Source organism: Nematolebias whitei, chromosome 14 (assembly GCF_014905685.2).
Source record: "Nematolebias whitei isolate Nwh7 chromosome 14, NemWhi1, whole genome shotgun sequence".
NCBI classification, from domain to species: domain Eukaryota; kingdom Metazoa; phylum Chordata; class Actinopteri; order Cyprinodontiformes; family Rivulidae; genus Nematolebias; species Nematolebias whitei.
In genome coordinates, this window is record NC_056511.1 from 13333313 (window position 1) to 13342462 (window position 9150).

The window sequence follows — 9150 nt, forward strand, 5'->3', positions numbered from 1 at the left end:
TTTTTTTTTTAGATAAATTATTTTAAGTTATTCAGCACCTGCTGCACATTTGTGCAGCTCTTACTTCAGGATAAACTTCCTGCTGTAGCTGATCAGCTGTTCTCCGTGCAGAACTGAGAAGTGGGCGAGGCCAAGAGCGCTTGCAGGTGGCAAGGAGCAGAGGAGACGGGAAGCTGAAATCATAACATGCTAAAAAAAAAATATATATATGACAAAAATAAGAATATAACAAAAATAAATAAATACATAAATAAAAAAAAACAATGGTTAAGCAGGCCAACCACAACAATTACCGTTGAAGCTTCAGGACTTCGGGGCAGCACTGTGGTGCAGTTGGTAGAGCTGCTGCCTCTCAACGAACAGGTTACTCAAGTTTAAATCCCGGACCGGGGACCTTTCTGGATAGAGTTTGCATTTTCTCTCCGTGCAAGCGTGGGTTTTCTTTGGGTACTCCAGTTTCCTCCCACAGGCAAAAAACCTGCATGTTAGGCTGATTGGTAACTCTAAATTGTGAGAGAGTGGATGCTTGTTTGTCTCGTTTGTCTCTATGTGTCCCTGTGATGGACTGGAGCCCTGTCCAGGGTGACCCCCGCCTCATGCACAGTTATAGCTGGACATGGGCACCAGTGACCCCTGCAACTCAAAAAGGAAGAAGCAGGTAAAGATAATGGATGGATGTCTTCAGTACTTCTAATCATCAAATATACACCTTACATTTTTTTTTTAATTCTTGTAACCTTGAGATTATATATTTTTTTTAGTTTTTGTTCCTTTTTTGTTTCTTTTTACAAAACATCCATCAACAGTTGAGTGCTACACCCAAGATCAGTTCAGTATGTGAAATGACTGATAGATTAATAATATTGTAATAAAAATTAAATAAAAATGTTGCCACTTTGTAGCAGTCTCAACTTAAATTGAAACTTTTCAATCGGGCTTTTCTTGATCGATTTGGTTATATTGTTGGTCTAGTCATTTATTATGAATAGCATATGTTACTGCTGTTTGTAGTAGTTTCACAATACTGTAAAACAAAACAAAAAGTTTCATACTTATTGGTAAAATGTTAAAACTACGAACTGAAGCTATCATCGTTATTAAACCTATGCTGCATTGTTTTTGTTATTTGTTTGTTTGTTTGTATACCTTGTCTTTAATGGTGTAAAATAATGGATTCCGACTTCAGTGAATCAACATTTAACCCCAAGTATAACATTATCTGAAACATCTTTGTAGACAGTTTGTGTTGTTTAAATATCTATAGATATAATTTCAGTCTCTGTTATCTTACTGACTTTTTATGAACAGGCCAAAATAGTTTATTTACCTTTAAATCACTATTAAAAAAAAATAAATAAAAATTGTGTGGGGTTTCAATATTTTGTGTTCTCCTTCACTCCAGTGTTTTTCCTCCTTGTGTCAGCTCGTGTCTCACCTGTGTCTAATTGTTATCACCCCAGGTGTTTCTCATTCTGTCTCATCAGTCGTCCTGTATAAAGTCAGAGTCTTGTCATTCCTCTTGTCCGGGCACTTTCCTTCCTTGGCTACATGTTCTGCTCCCCTGTCTTCTCTTTAAAAGCAAGGCTTTTGGCTGTCCCATCAGCTTTTTCTTTTTTTTTTTTTAATAAGAATAAATATTCTTTTCTTACTTGACCTTGGAGTCTCCTGTGATCAGCATGTACATGGGTGCAACCATAAACAGCAGAATTATAGCAGTTTTGTTTCTCTGCTTACTATGTTTATTTTTTTTTTAAATATATACTTAACTGACACTAATTCAATTAAAAAGCCGATGCAGCTAACTATCCTAAAGCAACCATGCCACTTTATTTATAAGAGCACTTAAAAACAGCAACAAGGCCAACCAGTGTTGTACAACAAAAACGAAAAGGCAAAAGACAGTAAAAAATGGATCTAAATGGGTAAAAGAGATCAACTAAATGACCAACATCAAATACAGATGAGTTAAAATCACCTCAGTGTCAGAAGTCGGGGAATAAAAGGGAGTTTTCAAGCAAAACTTAAAAACGGTGAGAGAGGGAGCCTGACTGACATGCAGTAACTCATTCCTCAGTTTTGGACCTGCAACAGAAAAGGCCCTGTCACCTCTGAGCTTAAAACGAGTTCCTGGAACCAATAGAACCAACTGATCATCTGACCTCAGAGATCGCTGTGGGTCATATGGCTGCAGCAGATCAGTGAGATATGAGGGGGCAGAACTGCTCAGAGATTTAAAAACGTATAGAGTTGTTTTAAAATGAATCTGAGCATCACTTATTAACATATTCAGTTTTGCATTAATTTCCGAGTTCGATTTATGTTTAATAAAATGTTTCTCTCGAAAAAAACATATTTAAAAACAAAAAAACACTATAAAATACATTTGTAAAAATAAATAAAGTGTTCTTCCAAGACTTTAAAACAGCCACATTATAAATTTATTTAACCACAGATGACTTGAAGTATTCTCCTTTGGTAGTTAATTTATAGCAAATTGTAATTGCTGTAGTTGGAAGTTTCAGCCATTTCAATTCTCAAACACTCATCCACCCTATAAAAAAATAAATAAATAAAAGGCAGTCAAAGATATCTGATTTCTCTAATATCTATGACCGTGACCTTTTGAAATGCATTTAAAATAGCATTACTAATTATACAACCTTATTAAATCAATATACTTCATTACAAACAGCATTTAATGTTTCAGTTGTTTCTATTCAGTTATGCATGTTAGAATGTACAATTTCAGCAAGAAACTATTGTGACCTTTCCCACTCATTTAGGCCATTCTGTGCATGTCAGCATCAGCACTGGAGTTTTTTTTTTAGTTTTTTTTCAACCTGTTGTGTGTGAGAGAGATGCATGTATCCACAATTTTAACTTTCCACCCCACCCACCCATCACATTGTCAAAAACAACAAAGAAAAGATTAATTTAAACTTCCAAAATGAGCAACAAACTTCTGCAAACTCGGTCTCATGTCGTAAAAAAAAGGTGTAGTGAGATGAGACCAAATATTTGGATTAATAACTCATTAGGAAGTACTGTAATTGAAGAGATGATGATGATTATTCGGACACCTACAGGAGAACAAAATGTCTGACAGGAACATTCCTGATAAGAATTCAGCAGCTTTTATGTTTGTCAAAAAGGAGATGACCTCCACTGTCCCACAGGAAATGCTGACACAGATTACATGGCTGAGAAGCTTCAAAGTGGAATAACATGTTTTAGAAGTTTTGCTCTCGGAGTGTGGTATAATTAGCTGCAATAACTAGCTTGCTGACTCATCCACAAACTTTAAAGATGAAGCACCCAGAGAGCATAAACAGCCTAAAGAACACATTCTGTAGAAAGAAATGTACTGATTGGCTTGCAGTCTGAAGTAAAACATTCAGATGATGGAATTGAAATGAAATAAAACAGAAATCATCAAGTTGTACGGGTAGAGCTGCCAGGATCACGACTGAAAATTGGTTCTGACTAAATGCAATGAAGCAGTGCGTGTGCAGTGCATTGGAGCTGAGGCAAATTCCCTGAAAAACAACGCAAAGAAAACGGAGACTTTGCTGACAAATAGATGCACAAATGTCTAAACCAGATTACATAAAAAGAAAAAGTTGTAATGTTTGACAAAGTCCAATTTTAGTCTTTTTTTTTTTTTTTTTCTTTTTTTTTTTAAATGAGAAATATATTTTTTGGGGAAAAAACAACAAAAACCGTACTTTGAGTTGCATTAATGAATAGAAACCTACATGCAGCAAACGATTTGCAAAGAGTCTGACCTTAAAACTTGAACATACCTTTAGTAGACTGAATGTGTTGAAATGGATTTAAAGTTACTTTCTGAGGAACCGGTCTGACCTGTGCAGCTCACTTTAGCCATCGACAACAAATGTGTGTGGTGACTGATTTAGTTTACAACTAACAGTTCAAAAATATACATTCACTAGGGACACTTGGCGTAGATAGTGATTTTTAAAATGGTACAAAAACTGTCACTAAAGTTTAAAGAATGAGTCATATAGCAGCTACAGCGTGCGCTCTCAGGACATTATTACCTGCAGTGTTCCCTCAGTGAGGACTGAAATAGGCAAAAGGGCCTTCTCCTACTCCGCTCCTGTTTCCTGGAATATCTTTCAAAAAAGATCTGAAGCTCTCGACCTTGACCTCTCTAAGTGGCTTCAAACATCTGTTAAGTTCCTGGGACAATCCCACACAGATATGTTAAGTTTTCTACACCTCCTTACAACCTAACTGTTATTTGGTTACATTTTCTTTTTAAATACCATTTTATTTTCACTTGTTTAAAAAAATAAAATAATCTCAATTTGTACGCATCCTTTATAATTGTCTGTCATCACTCTTTGTTAAAACCAGGTCTCTCTTGTAAATTAGTCCTTGTGGCTCAATGGGATTAACTTGTATAAATAAAGGCTGAATGAATTGTTTAATTCTAAAAGGAGGTGCACAAAAAAAAAAAATGTTTGCACTTTTACAAACCTGGTGGTCCTTGAACTACTGCATATCCATAGACTTCTATGCCAGAGGGTTTAAACTAAAATCATATGTTGAAAGTGCAAAATCACAGCTGTTAGTCAAATCGTGATCATTTTTTAAATGACATGCTCGGAGTATGTTTTGGGAAAGAATACCACATCAAAACAAATTGTACCTTTTTGATTGATCGAGTTAGTCCATTTTTTTCTTGAATTTCACTTAAAAGTTAATCAGCTGTATATTTCTCAGCAAAAACAGGAGTGTTAAGTCAACTCATTTTAAAGTCAACTCTCATTTTAAATTGAACACTTTTTTCTGAGTTTATAAAATTCTCATAGATTCTGAGTTAAGCTATTTGAAAAGTGTTAAAATATTAACACAAATAGTGTTAAATATGTGATAACCTTGGTGTTTTATGACCCCACTTAAAGTGCACTTTTAACTCAAAATAGTGTTGTTCCCTTTCACTGTCAAATTTTTAATAGCTTTAATTTTATGACACATTTTAAGTGCTTTTTTTTTAACTAAAATTGATTTTTTTTTTTAGTTGTACTCTACTAATCCCCAATGGGGAAATTATCTGCATTTTTTCCATTGCACACAGGGGGTGGGGGGCTGCCATCTTGTGTGCCCAGGTGTGAGTGTTTCACCTTTTTTCCACACACATTTTGATGTGGTCAGTCTGGGAGTTAACCAGGATTGGCTGGAGGCTCTCTGATCACAGGCTCACCCTCTTTAGCCTCTTCACCACCACTCCCCCTTTTGTGTTTTTTAACATAATATTGTGCTATTTCATGGAATATTAAAGTGTATTTTTAACACTAAAATTGTGTTTTATTTCCTTTCAGTAATGTGTTAACATTTTTTTTTTAACAAAACGTTAAGTGCGTTCTGTGTTTGGTAGCCTAACATGCAAGTCACCAAACCTGAAAATTCTTGTAAGTCGCCTGCAAGGCTACAGAAAGTTAATATTCCAGTTGCATCATTAGTTCAAATGTGTTAACCAGCAACAGTGAACAAGTAAAAAAATATATATTAAAAAAATTAAAATAAACTTCCCAGCAACATAGGAATTAACACAATGACAAGATCAGGCACAACTTAAATATCTATTAGCTCCACCTGGAGTGACTAACTCGGTCATAGGTGTTAACAATTAACTCACTTGATTGACAACGCTCAGAGATTTTTGATCACTACAAGTGTTAAAACAACTCGAATCAACTCAAAAGTAACACTGAAAAAACACTACAGATTTTGATGTTATAGATTGCAGAATGTTTCTTTAAAATCTGTCCATTGGTTCAATAGAAAATTTTAACAGGCATGATGGAATGGCTCCAACAGTTCATGCCAAACCTTTTTAAGGAAAGACATTTCACAACAAAGAATACTAAGAGTGTTGTGGATGTCTCTCAGCCACACCAAAACGAACCTGAAAATCTGTTGCCACTTTATTTAACTTTGTAAGGCCAGTTGAATGTAGTGGGCAGCCTGGATTGGGTTAGCTTCAAAAAGTAATTAGTTGTAATGTAAAAGTGCAACAAATTACTTGAAAGTTTATTTGACTTATCTAGTGGTTTGATATATGTAGCTAACATACACCTGCTACATACATGTATGCATGCATGCATGCATACATACAATTACATGGGCAAAAATGTCACTGTCCATCATTTACAATTAGTGCATTTAAGAATGTCATCATGCTAATAAATTTACAGTGGGTTTACCGTAAAAGAGCTGTCATCAATGTATGTTCAAATGAAAAGTAAGAGGAGCATGTGCAGAGGCACAAACAAAAAAAAAAAAAAAAAACACACAACAGCATGCATAAAACATGGAGCAGGGCATAATGGGTCAAAAAAGCAATATGTGAGGCAATTCCTATATCCACCCCAAAATTACAAGTCTAAGTGTCTTATGTTCGAAGACGACATCTGTTGGGTTTCCAGGATAGAAAAGCACTTTATTTTCAGCTGCTAATTGAGCCTCTGGTGACTATGAGTAAAGAAAAACAATTCTCATAGGAGGTATTTTTAAAACGGCAGCAGCGACGCCTACACTGTGAAGCAGTAGGTGCAGCGTTAAATATACACACAATATTGAATGTATCTGAGATTGTCAGGAATAACAAATGAAGCTACGCAGCAGAGTCTTTTTAAATATGATTTTAGGACACCTTGAAGGTACAAAAACATTTGTAAAATTGCTTTTTATTGACTTTTTTTCATCTGCTTTTAATTGTATTCAACCCCACATGTTAGCAGATAAATTACAATGCCTTTACGGTCTCAACTCTGGCCTCATATGTTGACTTGTGGACTTTTTAAATATTCGGTCTCAGCGAGTGAGGGTCAACGGGGTTCTCTCTGATGTCCTTTTGTTTTCTACCAGTTCCCCTCAGGGCTGTGTTCTTTCGCCCCTTTTTTATTCATTTTATATGCAAACGATTGTTGCATCCATTTCCCACAGTGTCACATTTTAAAGTTTGCTGAGATCATCCTGTCCCTTCCCAGCAGTGATGACCCAGACCCTGGACCTGTGGTCGGGGACTTCACTGAACGTCCTGAGTCTTCCTTTTTTAAAGTTAAATGTTTCTAAGACAAAGGAGATGGTCATTGACTTTAGAAAAGACTCTCCAGTTGCTGCTCCTGTGGTCATTAACAGTGAAGATGTTGAGGTGATGCATCAATATAAATGTCTGGGAACTGTTCTTGATGACAAACTGACCTTTGACCCCAGCTCATTCATCCCTGTAGCGACCAGTCTTCTCAACGGACAATGACGATTTCATGTATTGTTGTTTTAATGTCTCAATATCTTGTCTAGTATGGATGTTTTTGTGTGCCTACTGACTGTGAAACATATTGCCCCTTGGGGATAATAAAGACACTTGAACTTGAACTTGAGTCAAACAAGGGGAAAAAATGCTTTTGGTGAATGTTTTTGCAAAGATTGTTGCTCCATAGCTTTCAATGCAGTGCTTGACCTGATTTTACTTGGTTTGCTGCCTGAACAGTGTGGCTATAGTGCTTGCCGTGACTTTGTCTAAAAAGTTTAAAGTGAATAAAAGCAGTGTGCGTGAGGATTTTTATTTTATGTTTTATTAAACCTTTATTTAAGCAGATAAGATACCCATTAATATCAAGACCTCTTTCACGAGGGTGACCTGGCCAAGAAAAGGCAGCAGTGCATGTCATAAAAACAAGACTAGTAACAAGATACAGAATAGTACTTAAGGATCAAGTTGAAATTGATGGTGTTCTTTTGGTATGTGTAAGAAGAAACCCAATATATACTACCATGCACATACATTCTGTTAATAGGTAGAACTGTAGAACCCATCAAATTGTATAAACTCTGCATCTGTGTATGTAGCATTGTGCAGAAAAATCTTTAGCTGTAAAAAGCTCAAACAAATAAAATGCTGCTGAAGCAGGAAGGCATTAGCAGATAAATATTGAGATCGAGCATCTTGTGGCATCAAAAATAAGACGGCTGTGAGAAACCTGACATTGCAATCATCAAAACTCCAGCTTTCCGGTCTACACAACTGTCACAATCTTCACCCTCACTGGAGGTTTTGAAAACGCTCGTTTGCGAGTACCAATAAACGCATGCACAGCAGACAATAGCTGAAGCCACATGGAAAAAGCTGCGTTAGTCAAAATGAAACTTGTGTGCATGTGCACATGGCCTAAACAAAGCAAATGGAGAAAGAAGCTGGGAAGCTGTTCTTGCAGAGGTAGTCTCCATGACGGAGTTTAAAGAAACTTTAGTTTTAATTGTCTCTATTTGCAGAGTGAAGTTACACTGTGGTAAAACAGACTTTCTTTGGGAGACCAACTACTTTTATTAAAAGCAAGTTTTGCTCCTTTTTCTTGTTTAGTGTATTTTTTTTCTCATGGTTATAAACTGACTATGCAAGATGTTTTTTTAATTTAAGAGGTATGGTTTCATCTAAAGATTATTAAGCCGTATTATTACATGATAAATGCATAACAATTTTGTTGTTTTGGGGATAGTCTTAACCATTTCAAACTCAATATAAAATGACAGTTTACCAACTATCTTGGTAAATTTATTAAGACTTATGTTTTTTTTTTTGTTTTTTTTTTTAATCAAAAGAAAACTGTCATGATCTGGGTGTTGGTGTTTTCTTTTTTGAGTTGGTTTTGATTATGTCCTATGCTTATTTTTTGTTTTCCTAGTATTCAGCTTGGTTCATAGCCTCTTGTGTTTCCTGCCATTTTCAGACAGTTCTTCCAAGTTTTTCCAAGTTGTTAATTAGGCCAAATGTCATTTTTTTTCATCAGCTCCAGTAAATATAGTGTCCCAGTCTTCACTATACCTACTGCCTGGTGTTGTACATATTTCACACCAAGTTCAGGTCTCCTGCTTGTTTAGACAGCATGTGCGGAAAATCTCTAGCGATCCAATTTATTCAGAAAAAACTAAATTCTAACATGACTTTTTTCATAACAATGCAATATCAGTGCCAAATGCAGTTTTACTCAGTATCTATTGTTCACAATGAAATGAGTGTATTTAAAACAAATTGTTAATTTAAAACCAGGAAAATAAATATTGTTTTTAGACCCAATCATAATTTTACAGGTAAGGTGAAATGAGACGGCACACGCTTCA